The 22676-nt window shown below is 41.4% G+C and overlaps 1 protein-coding gene across 1 annotated transcript in view; it reads right to left on the bottom strand.

Moving 5' to 3' along the window:
* NCK2 (NCK adaptor protein 2) overlaps positions 1 to 9390 on the bottom strand; it is an 89416-nt gene extending 80026 nt beyond the window's left edge. The window contains exon 1 of the mRNA XM_064503024.1: positions 9039 to 9390. The gene's annotated coding sequence lies outside the window, so the exon portion shown is untranslated. The remainder of the gene's footprint in view (positions 1 to 9038) is intronic.
* Between the last annotated feature and the right edge of the window lie 13286 nt (positions 9391 to 22676).

Genomic DNA, 22676 nt, shown 5'->3' with positions numbered 1-22676 from the left:
TCAAACTTCTGAAATTATACTGCTTACTTTGCAAGCGCATTACAATCTGCTGAATACTAAGCAGCTTCTAATGCTGTGTATACTTCATAATTGTATGTCATTTCTGCACAGGTATTAAGACAATGTCCATTAATTCGAATGCCATAATTTGCAGTTATAGTATCTCCTTTTAACCATGAGCATGTCGCTTATATCATCTCAAAAGAATCCAAATGCCCAACTATTTAATCACTAGAATTTTCTATGCAGAAAGAAGAAAATCAGAGAACAGAACAGGTAAATCACATGGATAACCTGAAAAGAAATCTTATCGTGGGAGATTGAAACTAACTCTAGTTACTCTATTAAACAGTGCATTACGGTTAAAATATGGGGGGAAAGTGTTTTTAAAAACTCATTATTTCAGCAATCTGGATTAATACACTTATCTTTAAACCTCGACTCCTCCAAAACAGACATCATAAACCTCTGCGTATTTAAGGGAGTTTCTTGCACTATATTTTAATTTTTAACTTTTTTCTGCTTTCATATAGTCACATTTTCTGTTTTAAATTCTAGATTTCCATTATTTTAAAATTAAACACCAAACTAAACTATTCTTTGTTATCCCAATGAACAATTTCCTTTCTTCGTCAACTGAAGCAGGCATTATATCAAGCATTGCCTGGACCATTCTTAGTCTTTAATATCTCAGTATTATCATCCATTAAACAGCGTTTAACTACTAGCAGTCCCACTGATTTTATTGGACTGCTTATAGTAAACTCAATAGACAATGTATAGGTGCAAGGTCTGCCTGTAAAAATAAGCTGTGATACTGCAGCCAAAAGTCCAACATGTAATTTAACATACCTATCTCAATAAGTTAAAGAATGTATAACTAAAAAATAGCTGATCTGTGATGTAATTTTGGTTCTTGTCTTGAAAAGACATACTTATGGGCTCAGCTTTGTGTTTCGTAAATAGAAGCGTTCATTTCAGTAAGACTACGAGCACTTGTTAAGCACATGCTTACATTTTCACAGGACCACAGTAACAAAAGGAATGTTAGGATATACAAAAAAGCAAGAACACTTCAACAAAGCTTTAAAACTACCATGACATTGTATCTTCCTGAAATTCCAGATGGACAAAAGGAACAGCTGAACAAAATAAACATCCAGGATCTCAGATCAGCAATAATGGAAAAGATCCTAAAGGAATACAACCAACAGTATTACAAAATGGTACTAATGGAAAAGACACACAAAGCCTTAATAATAACATTACATAGACTTTAACAGATTTCTGTCATAGGAGGTTTATAACATTCCTGTTCATTATGATTCCCCATGCATCCCTTAAGAGAGCCTCAGAGCTCATAAAAATGATGTGTCATATTTTGATACGTGTGCTAAACACAAGCTTTATTATCACCCATTTTTAAACCCAATACAATCTACACAGTCCTTACTGAGATATCTGATTAAATTTCTAATATTCATGAACTAGAATTTTAATATTCAGGGCTTGGAATGATTTAAATCTTTTGATGTAACGGAACATAAGTCATTCAGTGTCAAGTGGAAGGCAGATCCTTTATTATAGCATTAATTATTTGGGATATTAGCATTAATTTCTTTCTCTATTTGAATTAAATGGAATTCAAAACAGTGTGAATTTATGAAGAGTCCATGTTATAATTATTTCTATATTACCCCTGCAGCACTAGCAGAAAAACAGACTACAAACCTGAAAATGTAAAGAAGGGATACTGATCATCAATTTTTATTTTAATCTTTTTTAGAAAGACAGAAAAGATGAAGCTCAATATGTTTATACTCTAAATGGCTTTAACTTCTTTGGTATAAAAATATAAATCCTTATACCTATAAATCCCATCTACTTTTTTTTTTCTTTAATAGTCAACATAATAATTAAAGGAAAATAAATTTTGGCTACAGTATACTGTAGTGAATTTCTTTTACAACTGTGACAAACATTTTTAATTAAAAGTATCAAGCCACAAAAATAGCATGGACTTTTACAAAATTTCACCACTCACTGGGGAAAATGGTATGTAATAACTTATATTACCAAAGATACTATGTCCACAGGACTACAAGAAGTTCTTCTAGGAAGGACTCTTTAAAGATACCAGAAATGATACCTTTTTTCAGCAGCTAAATGGTGTTAATTTTTAATTCAGTTACGCTAAAGGAATAGCCAGAAAGTACTGCTGATAAAAAATAATACACAACTCAAAAAAAAAAAAAAAAAAAAAAAAAAGAAAAAAAGAAAAATCCTCATTTACAAATACTGTTTGCATGTCTTCCGAGTCAAGAGAGTTACCACAGAGTGCTACATACTGAAGGACTATAACTCAACATAACATTCCCATACAAAATACGCAGAGTTAGTATTTACAGGTTTTTATCTGACTTTACAAGACTTCTGGGGTTTGCTTAAACCAAAAACAGCTGTCCAACTGAAACTGCAACTTTACTAATAAACTACAGCCAAAGCTAAAAATAAAACAAACAAACAAACCATCTGTGCCTCTGTCCCTGTTCCCAGCCCAACTCCATGTGTCAGCTCCCTTCCGCGCTTTCCACAGCAGAAATAACAGAGGGACAGTCGTACTCTTACTGACAGCAGTGACACAAAATGAAAAATTCATAAATAAATGCCTGCTTCTGGCCTAATATATACTCAACACTTTTCTCCTCATTTTGTCGAACTTGTTGCTAAAAACATTGAAAGCACCTGAAACATACAGGTCTCTAAAGTGACTGGATGAAGTGTAAGTACATTTGTCTCTCCTGTTATACTGGAAAACAAACTTTCAATCTAAAACTACGAATTAATTTTTCAACAAATACTAAATCCGGTTTTTACAACGAGTGCCTTTTTTTCTACCTGAAATCAAAGCCAAGAAAAACCTACAATAAATTTTGTTAAGTCAAGTGGCAAGATTAATTTGTAGCAGTCAGTACAGAATGCAGCATCCTTGGCACGACATCACTCAAGATCTGTCAAAATTGATGACACTCTTTGTATGTTGGAGGTACACCATCCGTTCAGGGAAGTGAACATGTGATTTGCTGTTGGGACAGCTATGCAAATTCAGCCCGAGAACATATCATACAACCACGCGTCTCCTTTTGTATCAAAAAGTTCAAAAATACTTTCCTGGTCACCATCCAAAACATCAGTAGGATGTCAAAAAAGAAGTAAATCCCTGTGGAAGAGCAATAGTCTAAGCTGGCCCTGGTAGCCAAATAAGACGCACAACGGATACGAGAGAAAACAAGGGGAATACATTGCTTTTCAAAGAACAGAAAGAAAGACCTTATAACCCTGCCACACTACACTGAGGGTGTTCTTATTGCAACAAAAACTAAGAAGTCATTTTGATCAATACTTGGGATTCCTCTTCACTGTTATCAGTGCCAGGGCTTGCCAAATGGGAGTCTTAATTTATTGCTGTTCCTTGAAATGTTTTACTAGACTGGAATGCCCTAAAGAAACTCACAGTAATATATCAATTTAATTCTCCATATGTAAAATAAGTTTCAACTAGACTTAGTGTTCCTCTTCTGTCCTAAACTGTTGTGAATGGACTAATCAAACTGTTAAAACTGCTTCCTTTTACTATATAGTTAACTAAAACTGAATTAGTATACAAAAAGGATTACTTTAGCCAACTGAAATTTGACAAGAAGGACAAATTAGAAAATCTCATTTATACCAGCACAATTAATTTATATTTTGTATCACTAACAAGCAACACCATTAATTTCTAAAACCTTTCCACTCTGCAACAACCTATTTTAATTCTGAAGGACAGGGTCTAAAACTACATTTTATGACCATTTTTTTTAAAAAATAAACAAGGACAATATAGTTAAGTTGGAAGAGAACAGAATTCTTTTTTACAACAGCTTAATTTTTTTTTAAATACTAGGTATAGCATTTCTTTTAATAGTAAACTGCTAACAGAACCCAGGATAAAAGCACCTACTCACACTGAAACAGGATGAAAGTTAGTACACCTGCTTCATGAAGAGAGTCCTCAACCTCTACACTCTCACAGAACTTTAAGATTTGTCTTCATATCCCTATATTTTTGCCTTCGTTAAAGGCACTCACAATTCTGAACATTTCCAGAAGTCAAAAACATTAAACAGGTCAGAAGAAAAGCTAAAATCTGCCTTTTGACCAAAGAAATAACAACCTGAAGGCCTGCTCATGCCTTTTTTGTTACTGCTCTACTTCAGCTAAACAATCCAGGACACTGCCTGGCCTGGCAGAGCAAACACACTCTTCGCACTTCAGCAATTATCTAAAGTGCAAGCCTCAGAAGAAGCAACAGAAGAAAATGTCCCAACTATCAAAACAGCACAGCTTGCTGAAACACTATGGTAATGTGTGATCATCTAACTGTACTCTCTTTCCAACACTATCATAAAGACGTTTATACTTCATCTGATTTAAAAAAGAAGGCTGCTGCTACCTGATTCATAAACATATTAAACACATCAGGTTTTCTATAATAAAAAATTTCAGCTCTACTGTCTGCAGAGTATCTTAATACCTATCTCAATAACTACGTATGCAGTTTTGTGTACTCTGCAGATAATTACTTGGAGGAGTTAAAATTGGCTCATTTCTGCAGCTTAGATTAAAAATGCATCTGTACTGCATTGTATTTTGCACCTGTATTCTGCCATGACTGTAACATACAGAAGCAGCATTTTTGAGCATACAGGCATCTATCAGTTTGTTCACCTCACTGTCTGCTCCGCAGAATCATCAGTATTAGTTACATGTCACCATATTAATACTTGTTAATGAGATCAGGACCAAAAGCACCACCAATCTCCAGAGGTCTTAAAAAGGGAAAGCCTTAAAGCCACAAAGTTTGTTTCTACCATTTCAAACATACTGGATATACTAGCCTGTCTGATCTTCCCCTTTAACAGACATTTTTCTGAATACAAGCATTTCTAAAACTTTGCTAACACTGGTTTACTGTGCATGTTTGTAATAATTTAAAATGTAATGATTGCTATTCTCTAGTCAAGATTTATTCCTCTGCACCTGAATTTATAACATTTACAATACTCTATTAAACCTTAAAAATAAACTCTGCCAAGCCACCTCACTGCACACCAAGTAATTTATGCTGGTTCTAAAATATGATCTCACTTTGTTAGCAGTAAGAAACATGTTGTGTCATATATGTTTAATAGAATATAAAAATATACATTTCAACTCACTTCAAATTTACTCATTTCATTAGCATTTATGAAACAATTAAGAATCCTTATGATGGGGAAAAAATACTCCAAGAAAAAAAAAACACACTTGAAAGAATTACTTCACCCACCACTGAACAGAGCAACAGTTTAACTGGGCAGAACACAGCAGACTAAGTTACGATGAGGAAACTAATGGATCTAATTGAATCTGCAAGAAAAACTTAAATGGAATGGAATTACCTTAAATAGAAATTATCGTAGGATACCTGAGCCAACATTTACAAATTTGCAAACAAAAACAAGCAAAACACCTCGTTTTTCAAAAGGCAGAAGTCACCAGGATCTCATATAGTATCTCTTTCAGAAGACTGGACAACAGTGAAGTAGCTGAATTAATAGCATAGGCCTCATTTAAAGCCCTTAGGAAGAAAAAACAATGCTACTTCCCACATTACAAATGCTATCCCAGTTTTCTATGAAGGTCTTCCAATCCAGGAACTAATAAAGACTTCTTGACTTTCAAAGAGAGGTGGAAGATAACGTTTCACAACATTTCTGTATACCTAGTAAATACAAGGATAATGTGTATTGCCTTCAAGTTTATTATTTCAGTTGAAGCAAAAAGCAGCTTTCCCGCAGAGCACCTCAACTCGCTCTCCACACAGCCGGACCGCCTCCTGAACATGAAAGATGACCTACTTCAGCTGAGCAACATGTCCAGTGAAGTGTGTCCAGCACCTTCCATCACAACTCAGACTGAGCTGGCTGAAACATGGCAGCATCTTGGTTTCATAGACAGTTACCTGAAAATTCCTTCAAACATCCTGACTAATTCCCCAGCAGCAACCCCACTTTCTCACAGCACAAAGGGGGAAAAAAAAAAAAAAAAGGAAACGGCCATGACTTTGAAACAATCTGTCCCTCAATGCAAACGGAAAATATTTTCTAGAACATAAGCTTAGATTCAAAGATTTCTTGGTTTTGATTTTGAATCCAAAGCAAGCAAAGTGACACAGCACTGTCTTCATGAGCTTGAAAGCAGGTCTTCTGCCCAAGTAGTATGAGAAACAAGGATACTCCAGCCAGTTTTGCTGCAGCTCAAGATCATAACCAGCAAACAAAGCTATCTGAACACTGCTTTTTGACTTGCTACTTTTACAGTTGCTACTGAGGAAAGCCATGAGCACTGCAAAGGAATAGCATACCAACAGCAACAGAGGATACAAAAACCAAAGGATGGAAAAGAAGGAGACTCCGCTGACCTTGTCCCTCTCTTCTGTAGCAGACAGCAGATGTGAGGTGACACATAAGATATCAAATACCTTTCCTTACACACTCACACAGCTAGCCAGGAAACTATAGAAGAAAATAGCGCAAGGAGAGAAGACAGACAGTAAGTTCCCTTTTCATTGCAGTAACAAGCCAAGGGCTGGAGTTTCAAATTAATCAGATATTCAGTAGTGAGAACGCAATACAGGGGACAGAGCATGCAGACAGTCAGTGGCTAGTTCCACTGTTGTTTTTGAAGAAATATAGAAAAGGAGATTTTGCATATCACTGTATCACAACAACAATTGGAAACACCATCTAATAGAAGTAAAAGGCTAATATAACAGCTAACACTGTAATGAGAGAACAATTACAGTCTATACGCATTTCATGGCCTATATTAAAATATTTTCTAATTACAGTTTTGACTGGTACAAGTGCCTTCCATCTCTACATTTATTCACAGTTCCCAAAAGTGACATCCTCCGTCAAAGTTTTAAGATGACAAAGTTATGAAGACAAAATGATTTCTCCTTGGGGTAATAAAGTTTAAGCTGTTATTACTTGGGTCAGACAGAAGATTTCAATTTTCAGAGTTTCAAAAATAGTATTTCTAAAAAGCAAAGTCATTTATAAGTTATAATCCTTAGAACAAAAATACAATACCATTATCTATGCGGTGCTGACTGCTTAGGATTCCTAAAAAGCAGTGGCAGAACTAGCACTTTTAAGAAGAAGTTCTTAATAAGCTCCTACCCAGTAAGCCCTTTCAAATTCCTCCATATTAAGTCACCAGGCCAAACTCTCGATGATATAAACCATGCGTGGTCAGACCATGCAGATTTGTTTTTATAAGGGCATTACCATGTTTCATTAAAGAGAAGTCCAATTCTCCCACACTAACCAGTTACAAGAGTACGTTCCTCAGAAACAAGTATTGCTTCAAAGTAAGAAAAAGGGAATTCAGTTAGAGGAACAAGGTTTTAAATCTATGCTGAGCTTTAATTAGCATTCAAGTTTTAAACTAACAAAAAAAAACAAAAAAAAACCCAAGGCAATTTGGAGTTAAACTACTTCTGGTTCACCATATAGCTCTAATATATGCAGAAGGCCATATGGGCTATAAAAAAAATAGTGGGAGATCTTAGCTAGCAAACAAACTACAGTACACAGGCACATATGATTAACCAGTCACAAGTCAAACCTGAATTACAGACCCAAATCCTCATCTAACAACTTTATCTGAGGTGGCCCACTGTGCCCAACCTGCCAGTGAAGAGTATTGATTTGTGTGGTCACACTTATAATTAAAACCAGGGTAAAGAGATTTATAAACTTAATTTTCCTCCCAAAACCCTCAGAGGGGAGGTGCTTTTTGAACAGTGTAATTTACCTACGTTGTGCTGCTTTAGCTTTTTGTCATTTACCTACATTAGCATCAGTGTCGATTGGTGGTATATTATACCAATGCTCATTCTATTTCTCAAAAACAAAAAACCCTGGGTTTAGGTCTATTAAAGCCAGAAGTAACAAACGGAAAAGAGGAAGAAGAAAAAAAAAAAAAAAGCAACAACAATGTAGTGGTTACCAGAATATTCCCACCCTGCAGGAGGTAAAGCTCGTTTGTTTCCCCGCATTTTGCTCCGACAGTGTCAGGCGCCCGGTTTCTCTTATTTAACTCATGGAAACGACCAAACGACCCACTCCCCCGTCCGAGCCGCAGCAGCAGCTCTGAACACAGAGCACTTTTGTCCGTGCCCCGAATGCCACGGATAATTCTCCAGAAAACTTTTTTAAAACGCGGCTTTATTGACGGCGCTGTCGGTGCTGCCCGCCCGCCCGCCCTCCTCCTGGGGCAACGCACGTCGTGAGAATAAAATAAAATAAAATAAAATAAAATTAAGGCATTTCCCCTGGATTGACCCATGCGCGACGCGAGCCCACGGGCGAAGCCAACTTTATTTGTCGGCGGAGGTTATTCCGTGCCAACCTCTAGGCGGATATTTTTTTAATTTATCTCCTTAATCTTTGGCCCCGGGCAGCAGCCGCCCCAGGCAGGGCCGGGCCGGCGCGGAGCCCCGCAGGGGCGGCCCCGACCATCTCCCCCCGCCGCAGAGGGGGGCGCCCGGGCCCGCCCTGCCCCAGCGCTCACCCAGGACGGCGGGTGACACAAAGCGGCGGCTGTCACACACACACACACACACACACACACAAGCACGCACGCACAACTCGGCGAGGATGAGGAAGAGCCGCTGCCGCTCCTCCATCCCCCCCCCGCCCCCTCCCGCGACTGGACGTGGCACCGAAACCACCCTCCCCCCACCCCGCCCCCCGCAGCAGGTAAATGCCCCCCCCGTGGGAAGGGAGGTCGCGAGACCCCTCCCCCCCGCCCCGCCTCGCCAACGGCCGCTCCCCCCCCCGCCTCCCGCCGCGCGCCCCGCTCCGGCCGCCCCAACGGCCCGCGGCGGCCACCACAAGTTTGCGGCGGGCCCCGTCCCGCCCCGCCCCGCCCGCGGCCGCGCTTACCTCGGCGGGCGGGCGGGCAGCGGGCCGGTTAGTAATGGCAGCGGCGGGGAGGCTCCCAGCCCAGCCGGGCTCCGCTTCTTTGTCTCCGCGGCGGCGGCGGTGGCCGCTCGCTCGCCCCTTTCCTTCCCTTCCCTCTTCCCTTCCCCGGGCGGATGCGGGCTGCGTCCTCCGAGAGGGGCCGGCTCCCCCCCTTCCTCTTCCTCCGCCGCGCCGCTCCGCGCCGGACGCGTCCAAGGCCCCGGCCCTCGGCGGCGGCGGCTCCGCTCCTGCCTCCCCTCAGCCTGCTGCGCCCGGCGGCGGCGGCGGCGGCGGCGGCGGCCCCTCCCCCGCCAACCGCCCGCCCCCCCCGGCACAGCCCCCGCCCCCGCCCTGCCCTTCCTGCCGCTGCCGCTGCCGGGATCGCGCGGGAGGAGCTCCCTGAACTCTCCCTCGCACCCCAGGAGTGCCGCCGCCTCCCCCGGTCCGCGGCTCTCCCGCGCAGCCCGCCCCTCCCCGCCGCCTCTGCGGGCGGGGCCCTGCGCCGGGCGGGGGGGGAAAGGAAGCGCCACCCCCACATGCCCGAAACGCCAGGAAGCCCGGCATCCCCAGTGAAAATCCCCCTCGGCTTCCCGCTTGGCAGCGGAAGCGCCTGGGGAAAGTACGGGCGGGAGGCTTATAGGAAACGGGGCGGTGGTGGCAGAGGTCAGTGCTCCCCGGGCTGGGCCGGCCGGCCGGCTGGCGACGCCGAGCCGGGCCGAGCCGAGCCGGGCCGGGGCCTCGAACCGGCGTCCCAGCAGCGCCGCCCCTGCGGGGCCGCTCCTGCCTCGAGGGCAACTTTCCGCCCTGGCAGCGCGGCGCCCCCGCCGCCCATTGGCCGTGGCCCGTGACGTCACCGCGGGCCGGCGCGGGAATGGCGCGGACCGGCGCGGAGCGAGGTGGTACCCTGCGCTTCCCGGCCCCTCTCCCGGTGCCGTATTATTATTATTTTTATTATTATTGTTATTATATTTTTTTTGCTCCCTTCTGCCCCACTGTAAACTTGCAGCCTTCCCGCCCGGTTTCTCAGCGGGGTCGGTATTTACTGCAGTTGCTCCGCAGCTGCCCAGGTGTTTTCCCCTCTAAGGAAAGGGCATCCTTACACGCGGAAACCGGCCGGGGTCGCGTTTCCTTCCAAAAGCGCCGTCCCCCGGGTGCGTGGCTTGTCCGGCTCCTGCTCCTTGCAAACTCCTGCGGTGACCTGTTTCCTCTTGAAGCGCACCCGCGTTCTGTGCCGGGGGCGCGGGCAGCGCTGGAAGAATTTTCCACGAGTGGCCAAAAACGGGATTTCCCACAAATGGTTAAAGAAGACCAAAAAAAAAAAAAAAAAAAAAAAAAAAAAAAACAGCCTTCGAGAATGAAATCTGTCGTGGAAAGGATCCACCCTGTTTGTGTGGCTGCCAGGCGCAGCAAGTTACGGTGCAGGGCACGGTTCCTGCCGTGCCTCCAGGAAGGAGGCTTCCTCTGCTCCACGGGCGAGCCTCTGGCAGGTTTCGATGTCATGGAGCTCTAGGGGAAGGGAAAAAAATTGTCCTTGTGGAGTAAATTGGAGAGTTTAGAAAATAAAATCAGTGCTTACAAAAGGAAGTCACTTTGAAACAGTCTAAAACTTGCAGACAATTAACCAGTTTCAACACGTGCCTGTCTGAAGACACGAGACTTGCGCTTTACCAGTACTGGTTTGCGGGGGGGGCGGTGTAGGTCATTTTTCCAGACTTTGGAGGCAATGCCACCTTTTCTAAATCCAAAGTAAATTCAGCAGTACTGGGAGACCACTGTCTTATTTTCCCTGACCAAGGAAAAAATTGTGGGCAGAACTTAGTGCACAGATGTTTAACTTTTAAACACTCCCATTTAAAAAAAAAAAATACTTCTTCTGAGGGTTTTTGTGTTCCTGTTTGAATAGTTGATAAGTCTTTGAATAATTCCCTTTTCCCCTTGTTAATTTTTACTTACTCCTACAACATTTAATTGATGGTTTCAGAAGACCTAATTGCCTTTCATATGCCTTTTAGATAAAACTGAAAGAAAAATGTGGTCCCTTGTTTCCCCCAAGGAAGACTTTGCATCCCCCTCAGGGAAGAACAGAAAGCCCCTTTCCTTTCAAGTGTTTTCCTGTCTCCCTCTCTGAACAATAATTGGACAACACGTTTTTTAGCTTAGAAAATATTTGGGGTTCCAGGAATGGCATTTAAGATTCTGCTGTGCTCCCCCTTCGTGGAGATGACAGCTGCCTTGCTGCAGGGTGAGGCCTCACTCCAGCCTCCCATAAGGCTGGAGCCTGCAAGTGCGAACTCTGAATTTAAATGGGAGCGGTTGCTCGAGGATTTTCAGAAGTAAGTCTCTGTGGTTGCCGGAACAAAATATACTGTGGAGGAATAATAGAAAGATGAATTATCCCTGCTCTAGTTTACATTTATAATATACAGTTAGTTTCCAGTTTCAGTTTTGGCCGTTCTTGCCACTCCCTGCTAACTTCATCGTACAGAAATCTTCTGCTTCATTTTTTTTTTCTGCTGTGACGTTGTAGTGAGGATACACAGAGGAAGATGACATGACTACAAAGAGTTTACAATCTAAATTAGATCTCTGAAAGGGTTCAGAAACGTAAGACACCAAACGATCAGTTGATCTCAAAACTTTCTAAGTATCTGAAAAAAAATTAAAAAGCACACCTAGCTTTGGCAGATTAATGTTAATAGGATTTATGGAAGAAGAATGTTTTAAGGAGGGATTTAAATGAACACATTGTCTTCATGCAAAGGACTAATTTAAGGATCCTGAAGCTTACTGTTGTTAAAGATATTTAATTATATTAAGGAATGATCCATTAAAGATGTTTTTCCAAACTATGGCTTATGACAAACAAGAAATACCGTAAAAAGAGTTCGGAATGGTATTTTGAAAGGCGTTTTAACTGCCAGTCTACTGAAAGTATCCTTATGTTTCACCAGCAAAAAAGACTAGCATGCTGCTTTGATTAGTATTTCAAAATGTTGAGCCTACTGAAATATTAATGTACACTTTTTGAAATATCATAATTAGCTGTTATCTCTGGAATAACTGTTATTTAAAAGATCTGAATTAGAATTAAATTCTAAATATGAGAAGATGACAAATTTGGGGGAATGCGCACAGAAGTGAAAGCAGTACATGATGTAGTGGGCACGGTATTTTGTATAAAGAAAGTAAATATGCAAAGCATATACTTTTGCATATGCATAAGACTGGTGCAGTCCTTAGAAAATATATACACAGGAGAGAACAGCATGAATATTTCTCCCAGCCTAAGGCTATAACTGGATAGTAAAAATAAAAGAGAAAATGATTAGGCAATAGAAAGATCTTTCTTCTTCTTTGTTAAAGAAGCAGTCGACTGCGTACTCCTGCCTAGAATAGGGTTACAATCAAACAACAAATCTAAAGGTTGCATGACGGACTTACTCCACGATTGCATAAAGGCAGTCAGTTCATCTTGCTACTCATAACTTGTACAAGAAGTTGAAAAATTGTATTTTCTTTTGGCTTTTATTTTCTATTTATCTTTACCTTTCTTTTTTTATGACAACCCGTTTTCTGTTTCGTATGTAATGCTACCTGTGCTTCACTGTGTGCCCAGAGGAATGGTAGGTTGCTCGTGGAAGGCGAGGCAGCCGCCGTCTCTGCCACAGGTTGCAGCCTTACAGATCTGAGAAATGCTGGTATATTTACACCTCACAGTGGCTGGGGCATGATTGCCACCTCTGAGATGGGGCTCCTTCCCCATTCTGCACAAATACCTTATCCTGTATCCAGATATTTCTTTCTTTTTTTTTTTTCCTCTCATCTGCACTTTTATCTAGCATATGAGTTAATACAGGCTTCCTTAGGCCAGTGTGAGAAGGAGGGTCTAGAACATCCTTCTGCATTCTGGAAAACAGCACTGTCCAGTTCAGAGATTGACAGCAAAGGTATTTTGTCTCTCCCTGTTAGTTCACTGGAGAGAAAATGTACGTAAATCTAAATGAACTTATTTTAAAAACTGTTATTCCTGCTTCTTGAAACTTCTTTTAAAAGAAGTTGATATAATAAACTCAATTCATATATGTGGTGTTGTAATTCTATGCCACTAAGAAGAGGGAGAGATAAAGAAGCACTAGGTACTCTGGAAAAAACAAGGTGGCTTTTAATTCTTTCTAATCTGAAAAAAATGTTCATCTTAATAACCACTTTCAGAAAATTTCCCAACTTGTGATTAAATTAACTTTAAAATGTTGAAAGCAATGCTAATGTGTTTTTTCTCCCCCCAAAATCTGGTTCTGAAAGGGTATACATTCCCACACGTCATATAGGTTCTGCATAAAGCATATGCTCGATTCCCGTGTCCACAAAGGGGAATTACATGACCGCTACCAGGGGCGAATACATCCCAAATACTCAATTAGTTACTGCTGAGTCACTTAAGTATATTTGCACAATGATTCTAATTCAGCCTGACAGTAACACAGCTGCTTTTCTCACTTGCTGCATGACTGCTGCATCTTCAATGACATTTACAAAGAACATCGAGGGGAAGAACGTGTCCTTAGAGCTCCAAATGCATCCAAATTCTCCTATTCAATGGACCAAAGCTACCCAAAGGTGCTGTAAAACTGCAAGCTAAGTCTATCAGCAGATCACATTTTATTATGATAAATTCTATCGTAATCTTTTTTAGACAGTTGCTAAGATTCAGTGTATTTCTGTAAGGAAAACAAACCCATGTTTTGGGCTTTGGAAATGTCAGGGCCCTTGATTCTCCTGCTTATTTGAAAGTGAAAATGTGTTGAGGGATATCTTTTGAACTCTATTCAAAGGTTAAAACTGATCTTTTGTATAGTTTCGAAATTCAAAATATTGCTGCTGAATGGCTTGACTCTGCAGCATAATCTCAATTTCGCATTTAAACGCCAGATCCAGACCAGTGCCCATGGCAGCACAACCCCACAGCTCAGAGCGAGCAGCGCAGAATAGCGAGTCCCACTGCCAGGGTAATTTATGCTGGTGAAATATAATTGCCCACGCTGGACTTTGCTCAGGACTGCAAGCAAATATTCTCCTCTCATGGGAAAAATACATGGGGAGAGGCAACATAAGAGAAACAGGGCGGGTTATCAATTATGCAGCGATCCGGTAGGCAACATGGCTGCAGAAGCAGTAGACCCCCAGCTAAATTGCAGATCACGTATGCGCAGGGAACCGCACAGTGGTTTCTTTGTTTGCAAGGAGTGGTTTTTTTTCTTCTCCATGTATGTATTTGTTTATCCGTACTGATGGTGAGTGAAGGTCATCCTGGTGGGCCTTTGTCAAACCTCTCTGCCAGTGTTTGGGCAGGGACCCACCAGCTGCAACTTTTGCTGCAGCTGTGCAGGGGAAGGACGCCTCTTCCAGCCTCTTCCAGCCAGGAGACAGGGAGACTGAGGGGAGGTGGGAAAGGGAGGAGCTGCAGATCCGTATTTAGGTTGATCCCGTCACCCAAGGGCCTCAGGCAAATGGTGCAGAGGGGCAGCAGCAACGATTTGGGCCAAGAGATTGGAAAAGCAGGTTGTGAGTAAAGGCAACTCAGCTGCCTTGTAATACAGCTCTGACTTAGATTTAACTCCCTGCTCAGCTCTGAACTATGCACCAAGAGCCTTAATTATCAACATTGTAAGTAAGAGCTGATTTCACCCCTAAGAGCTCTTGCTGGTGTCAGAGTTTCACAGCTTAACAATACTCTATTTCACTGCAGAGGAGGAAATAAATTCTGCTTATCAGCCTTTCTATTGCTTTTACAAAGACTGATGACTAATTATAGCCCCTACCTTTGAAAAATGTGTTGCCAATTACTGCAATATTATGATTATTATACAACCTACTTGGTATCTCTTAAAACACCAATTGCAAGAATCATATGGTGATGCAAGAAGTTCAACCTTCAGAAAACATTTTCATCCATCATGGGTGCTATAGAAAGTCTGGAAGCCTGATCCCTATGAACTTAGAAACCTGTAAGCAAATTAAAAGAAAAATCAACACGTTTTTAAATCAGAAATTTACATTAGTTTCATGATTACTGGTGTCGTGATTGAATTTTTGAAAGTTTGAGATTGGGAATTCTGAATTAGTTCAGATACGGTAAGTGGTTATCTGCTATTATATGCCATCATGAAGTTCAGCTTCTTGCAACATTTCAAGTTTGACTATGTAATGCAGACTGTTATCTCTCAGAAATCAAGGTTTTCATCTAGCCTCTACAGATCTATCCACACAGATCATACATCATCTACAATCTACAAGGGTCATAGCCATACCTACTTTGTCTGAATCAGAAAGTATGGAAATGTAGTCTATATTTTATATTTCAATCTGGAATTAAAAGAAAAAAAGACTGTAGTTGTAGTACGATCGCAGAAAGTATGATTGTTCCCTACATCTGATCTATAATAACAGGAGCTAAAGCCTTGGGATGTACAATAGCTAACCAAGATTATCTGCATGTACTTGTGATGGAAAAATTAACTTGAAGACATTTTGTCTGGTCATTTTTTAAAATTCCTTCTTAATGTTACAGACCTTATAATCTCTACACTCAACAAAGGACATTTTCCTTATTTTGTAATGAGAAATGTATGAAGAATATTGGAGGAAGACAGTATATTAAAAATATAATGTCTTTTATACCTTTCTTTGAGGGTGTTTTTAGGCAAGTTTTGTTACACAAGTAAACATTCAATGCAAATGTTACTAGATGTTACTTTAAAGTCAAATTTTTGATATAGAAGATGATGAACCACTGTTTCCAGTAGAACTGGTATGTAATTATAGTAAAATGCTGTGTGCTCTGGTATTTTGCTGTCACTCAGCAAATAACCTCATTCACCACTGTGGAATTAATTGAACAGTACATCAGTACAATCAATTGCTGCTGTAACTAATTAAAATTAGAATTAACTGAAAGAAAAATAGTTTAAAGAACTAACATTACTGAAAGAGAAATTGTCCTCTGACTCCATCAGTTACAATTGAAATTACTAAACTATTATGTATGTTAGAAAAACTGAATCCAGGACAGCAATATACAAATCACTGGTCAAATATAAATATTACATAAGAGAATCTGGAAATATTGAATTGTTAAATTAGATGTGGAGAGTGTTTTAGTTTTACAAAGTACAAAATGATAAATATATGTTGTTAACTGAAATCAAGATAAAGTAAGATTTATTTTAAAAATGATAGTGTTCTAAATAGAACTGATGTTCTGTACAGCTAATTACTTTAAGGAAAAAACTTACTTTTTAGTTGCCACAAAAGAGCTGGAAAAAAATCCGTTGCAAAGTATGGGTACAGCTTTCCTGCATTCGTTTGGGTTTTTTTAGCTTTACACCAATCCATTTCTAAACAGCTACACAAAGAGCAACCAGGCAATATGGTTGAGCATATCTAACCTCAAATCTACTCCACTACCATTCTTTTAGATGATCTCTATTACATGCAGCTATTGTCTAGGAACTAAAGAAATAATGGAGAAATCAGTGTTCCTGGGCTTTGTTTTCTAGCTGTCACTGTCACTAAACTGCTATACAGTGTCAGCGTAGTCAGGTAAGCTTTGGCGGTTTAGCATCCCAACCTTTTATATGATTATAGTAATAGTTCACTAGGATGTTGGAGTGCTAATTTGTAGATGTAAAGTACTGAGATGCTCAGATGAAAGGCATTATATACAGGTGGTATATTTTAATTTTATGACTTGCAGCCGCTAAGTCAGTTCTGATTTAGCTGAAAATTCCAGCGTTCGGCTGACGTATACACGGTGCTATTTTCTTCTTCAAAAAATTTTGGATGGATCTGTTGAATTTCTAGGTTTTACACTCATTAGCCTAATCCTTTTTCATATTAATGTAAATAAAGATGTATTTCTCTGTAGCCTGTGAACTTACATCGGCACATGAAACAAGAATCTGGACAGACATCTGAATCGGTGCCATCTTGCAAATGAAGAGGAGAAACGGATAGGGCTGCTCAGAACAAATTCTGGCAAGAAATAGACCATTCTGGACAAATGTTCCACATAGTTCTGCAAACTCCTGATTTGAAATATCATGGCTATTTCCATGCCAAACTTCTCTGGAGCAGAGATTGCTCGTTGTAGCTATGGATTGAGCATTGTGCAATCAGACAGCAGGGACACAGAACAGGCAGCCACACACTTCTCGGCTGTGATATACAACACACTGAAAAGCAAATGTAATGGTCTGCTGCATTAAGGAGCTATCTGACCTTACACTAATAATCAGTTCTATTCCAGGTTTTAAAAAACCTGCACATTAACATGTAAATGTATGTGAGATGAGTTGTTTCTCAAACTTTTGCATGCTGTTTTCCTGTTCATCTGCTGTAGGGTTTTCTACAGAACGCACCAGTGTGAGAGCATCCTCCTGCTCTCCTCGGATTTTAAGTTTGTTTGGTGAGGTCCCTAGTGGACAGGGCAAATTGTGTAAGCTGCTATTAATTGCAGCTCATTTACATTATATTGATAATGGTAAATCCTGACAGTTCTTCTGCAGGTTGGGAAAAAGATGATTTCATCTCCCTGCACCCCACCGCGCAGCAGATTCATTTACCATAATTAATCTAATTGCCTTTCTATCTAGACCACAGGAAAATCTGCTAGGAGCCAGGGCTTGAGGTCCTTCGCCTCTGCAGTGGCCCTCAAAACCCCCTCAGCATGCTCATCGATGGCTCAGCTTCCCTTGCCAGCTGCTGCCTTGAGAGCTCCTGCGGAAGCATTGGGGTGGGAGGACACTCCACACTCTGGGAGGGTGGGTGAGAAAACGATAGCGGGGAGTGGTTGCATTCTCCCCATTCCTGCCCCAAATCTTCCAGGCGCTGGGCCCTCTCCACTGAAATAACCACAAAAGGGGAATTCCTGGGAAGTATCGCAGTGAGAGGGAATTGTGCCTTCAGAGCTACATGTAAATCTAAAGACTTCATGAACCAGGCTGCACACTGGCCCCCACACTGTCATTTGCCCAGCACAGTCTGAGCAAGCATCACAGCATGGTGTGTTTTAATAGCACCCTGTTGTAATGGGTGTCTAATACTGTGGCGCCTTGTACTTTGAGTGTCTCTAACTTTGAAACTGTTAACAGAAAAGCTCGTGGCTCTCACTGATTTCATCTGCTCTTGCAGTTTCACTGTGAGTCATACAATATGGCGTGTATTTTTTTCCTTGCAGCTCAAACTGCCCAAATCACATCTTTAGTTAGGTTACTGTAGGCTCAGCCTTCTTTAGACAAAAAAAAAAAAAGCAAGCAAACAAAAAGTTTCTTGCTCTCCAAGCCACAGAGAAATACTTGACAATGTTTATTTCTAAGCAATTCTTTACTAGGAGGCAAATAAAAATAACTGTCTGCCACCCCATTTTTAATAATGCCTATTTGAGGTCATGAGTTTATGATTGCCAGTGTTTGACAGTTCTGGGTGTTTGGTATCTCTGAAACTTCCAAATATCTCAGTATGGGCACCCACAAATGGCACTATCTACCCTTGGAAAAATAGTGGTGTCACAACATCTCGCAGAGGGATTGTGACGCTTAATGAATGTTTGTAAAGCACTTTGAGATCCACAGAGAGAAAGCACTGAGAAAATAGTAATCCTGTTTTTTTTTTTTCCCCCAAGTGCTTCTAAATAGCCTAGATCTACTTTCAACTGCATTCGGTTTTTTTTTTTTTTTTTCTTAACTGGACTTGCACTACACTACTTTACCTGTGAATCTTTGCCACAGAGATAGCACAATTGCTATAGCAGTGCAGCATCTGCCTGTTTATATTTTAGCCCTAAAACTGACTTGATCTTTTAAAGACTGTTGGTGCAAAGAAGAAACACCAAGTGGAGCCAGAATGGGCAGCAGTGGGAATCTTCTGAGGTCATTACAACTGCCTGCTTACCTTCTAGCCCAGAGTTTCACTTTCTGCCTCCGATCTGTGCAATAAAGTTGATCTAACACTCTTCTGCCAAAGCTGAGCCTACTGAGAGGGCAGATTGCAGTGAAAAATCTTAAACCAAACTTCCAGGGAGAACCATTTAACTTTTCTGATCTGCTGAATCTAGGAAGTCAAAAAGTGAGCACAGCCCTCTCTGATCAGTGTTGCTTCTGAAAAAAGAAATCAGTGCTGATTTTAAGGATAATACATTCAGGTATCCTGGCCAGGCTAACTGAATGGTAAGTTATTTTTCCCACAATTTAGCTAAAAGTAGCATAATTACAGACCATTACTTTATCAGAATTGTTACCTTTGCAGTCATAAACAAGAAAGCCTTGCCAATTTTCCACTCAGTGGAAAAATTCTGTGTGCTTTGATAGCAATACACCAGAGACAGCATATAATGGAAATGCTATCATGGTTAGTGCCAGCTCAAAAAGAAAGGAAAATGGTAGAAGAATTAACTCCTGACAGACCTTTCTTTTCTCTTTTAATGTAGCAACAAATAGAGAAAAGGGTTTATATCTCCAACAGGCCCTTATGTCTTTTTTGCTGTAATTTAACATTAGACCTATAGCAAACACATCTGACCTTTCAGCTGTAACTTCAAAGGCACTTCCTGCTTACATCTTTTATTGGTGCTGGTTAAACATTGGAAAAGTAGACTTGTGGGCAAGGCACTATCTTGGAACTGAAGGTAACATAAAAACATAGGTAGCATAAAAAGCATTAGCAGAATGGTTTGGGGATTATATCTGCCAAGGATTTGTTCTCAATTAGATAAATGCTGCACTGCTTTTAAATTTATGTATCTCTGAGTCAAATTATGATCTGCTCATGTGCCCTCACCTTACCTTCTGAAGGTGATGATGGGCAGAAGGGCCTCTGTAAGCTATAAAGCTCCTGCTTCCTCTCTGCTCCCCTTCCATTAATGGAGCTCACAGAAAGAAGGGAGCAACCTGTCCCATTCAGGGCTATACCTGAGTCCCAGTTCCTTTCCTGGAGCAGTGCAGGAAAAGTGTGTGTGTTTGACCCATACAACCTGAGTCCTTTTTAATTCAGAATAATTATTTGCTGACTGACAACAATTGATTACCTGAAACAAATGTAAACCTTACTCCAGACACTTGTGGTTTCCCTAAGGCTAACTCCTAGAGTAAATCGTAAATGTTTATATTCTAGGAGAAGAAGTTTATTCAAAACTAGGAGAGAATGAACATATTCCCCCTACAGTCACAATCTTGGCTGTATGTGACTATTTCGACAAATGCCTGCATTCAGGAAAACACTTATGAATCCTTTTTTTAATAAAGTTACACCAATAGTGCCCTATTTATTCTTCAATCTTCAGATCTTCACTAATACCTTCACTGGTAGGGGTGTTTTTTACCTGCAAGCTGGGCACCCAGGGCAGAACCCAAGCCCTGCGTTAGGCATGGATGCTCCCTAGGGAATACGTACGGAGGCTGTCGATGCAGCCACCAAAGACGTCAGCTTGGGAGAAGGGGGCAAGGGCTCCTCCTCTCTCCTCCTTTCCCCATCCTGTGTCCCGTTTACACCAGTTATGGTGCTCAGCGAACCCTTCCCTTTTTGGCATAAAACTCTCTAGGGTTTGCTGTTGTTTGTTTTGCCTTTCTCCAGGTTGCTGAAGTGAAGTGGCTCAAGTGTGAGCCCCACACGTGAGTGCCAGTGTCGCCATAGGATGCAGAGTGGGACTGTGCCGTGGGAAGAGCGTGGGAAGATGGGTGGGAAGAGCAGGACCTCCAGCTTTGGGGTCAGCAGCAGCTGTGAATTTGATTCTCCAGGACTTGTGAAACCAGATCCTTGGAGCAAAGGGGTCAGAGTAGCATCCCACTCTGCCATCTCTCTGCCCAGAGCTGCCAGAGCCTGGCACCAGGATCTGGGAGCTCCCAACTCTGCCCCGCGGGCCAGGGCGAAGAAAGCCCAAATGGCCCTTGCCTATTAGGAGATGGGAACCCCCTGACCCATTCTCTGTTTTCAGACACATTTTACCAGCGGCTGTGTAATGTAAAAACAGACCTTGGGATTCCCTCCATTCCAGGTGAGTGCCTGATACATTAAGCAATGACAACATGTGCCCTTTCTGTGGCCCTGTAAATCTTGCCTTTACCTTCAACAGCAAATTTGGAGAATGTTTGTAGTCAAAGCTGCTGTATAACCACCACTTCATCCTCTGCAGGGATTGACCCTCTGTTTGTGAGCCGACTTTAAGGAAGGCCACTGTATCGGGTCCTCACAGCAAGCAAGTGCTCTATTTTCAGGTTATGGTCAGGCCCATACATGACAAGAGCATCAGCGATGGTTCAGGGCACGTGCAGGGGCAGAGCTCAAGGTGTCGAGAGAATCCTGAAGTCAGACAGGAAGGTATGGATTTGCAGCGTTGAATGCAGGCGGCTTAGTAATACATAAGTCTTGTGTTTGTCAGTTAAACCTTTTGTTGGGCCAAGCCCTAAGCAACTCATTGAGTTCCAGTCATACCATCAGGAAGCTGAAGCAATGTCACATGCAGTCCCTGCGCCTGTACTGTCAGCACTGAGTACCTGTGAGAGCACATCCTTAGGAACATAAGAAAGATTTCTGCAAAGTAAGGTATACATTTGTGATTTACGAATGACTGAAGAGTTAACCTTCTATGTTTCCCTAGATTTCTTGAACATTTGGTTTACTGTCTGAGCAGCTGTCTAATTTCTTCAGATTACATTGGTAGTTGTGTTTAGACAAGAAACAATCTGGTACGAGTGGCTTATTTTACATATTCTTATGTATTGGGAGCAAATCCTTTATGTGCTTTCAGTGGAAGTGGGTTTGATGAAGAAACAGAAGTTGCAGAGTTTCAGCCTTAGGGAACAGCATTTTGTTATTAAAAAGAAAAAAGAAAAAGCAGCTGCAGAGAGGGAGGTAGATTCCATATTGGGAAACTATTGGAAGATTACAGGAAGAAGGAGGCTGGGTATGGGATTAACAGCTGAATTTCCCTAACTCCTCTCCTACAAATAAATCAGTGGAGCGTGGGTGACCATAATTCTGGTGATGAGAGGAAGCACGCAGTAAGCCTACCCCCTCTGCCCGGCTTGCTTCACTCTCTATAATTCCACTGACCTCAGAGATCAGAAGTCCTCGGCTTGTCCTGACCTGCGGGCTGCTGCCTGTTTGGGCAGCTCCCGAATGCGAGAGCATTGCATCCGCTCTCAACTTGAAGGTTGAACTTCTCCTGCAAAGTTTATGCATCTGCTCTCACTCTTAAGTGTTTTTTCCAGCATTCACTTCTCAGAGAAGTGGATGTATTCTAGTCCAAGTGCTTTGATATAACAATTTTAATAAAACTTGCATTTGTTTACTGCTTTCTAAATGAACAATATAATCAGCATGTCCAATAAATGAAAATGTTCTCCGGGGCTGTTCACAATAGGACAAACTGAGAAGAAATAGTATGCATACAAGAAGCAATTTACTTTGCTGTGTTTTTAGGTCTTTTGCCTCCTATTACAAATGATGCAGTGCTGCTATTTAGAATATAAATGACTAATCAAATATGATTACTGATTATTGTGTTCATTTTCATTGAGTTTGAGGAAATAAAATAAATCAGCTGTAAAACAGAACGATAAACTACAG

The sequence above is a fragment of the Dromaius novaehollandiae genome, chromosome 1 (genome assembly GCF_036370855.1).
Source record: "Dromaius novaehollandiae isolate bDroNov1 chromosome 1, bDroNov1.hap1, whole genome shotgun sequence".
NCBI lineage: Eukaryota > Metazoa > Chordata > Aves > Casuariiformes > Dromaiidae > Dromaius > Dromaius novaehollandiae.
The sequence above is the reverse complement of the archived record's forward strand: the minus strand, read 5'-3'. Positions and strand labels throughout refer to the sequence as shown.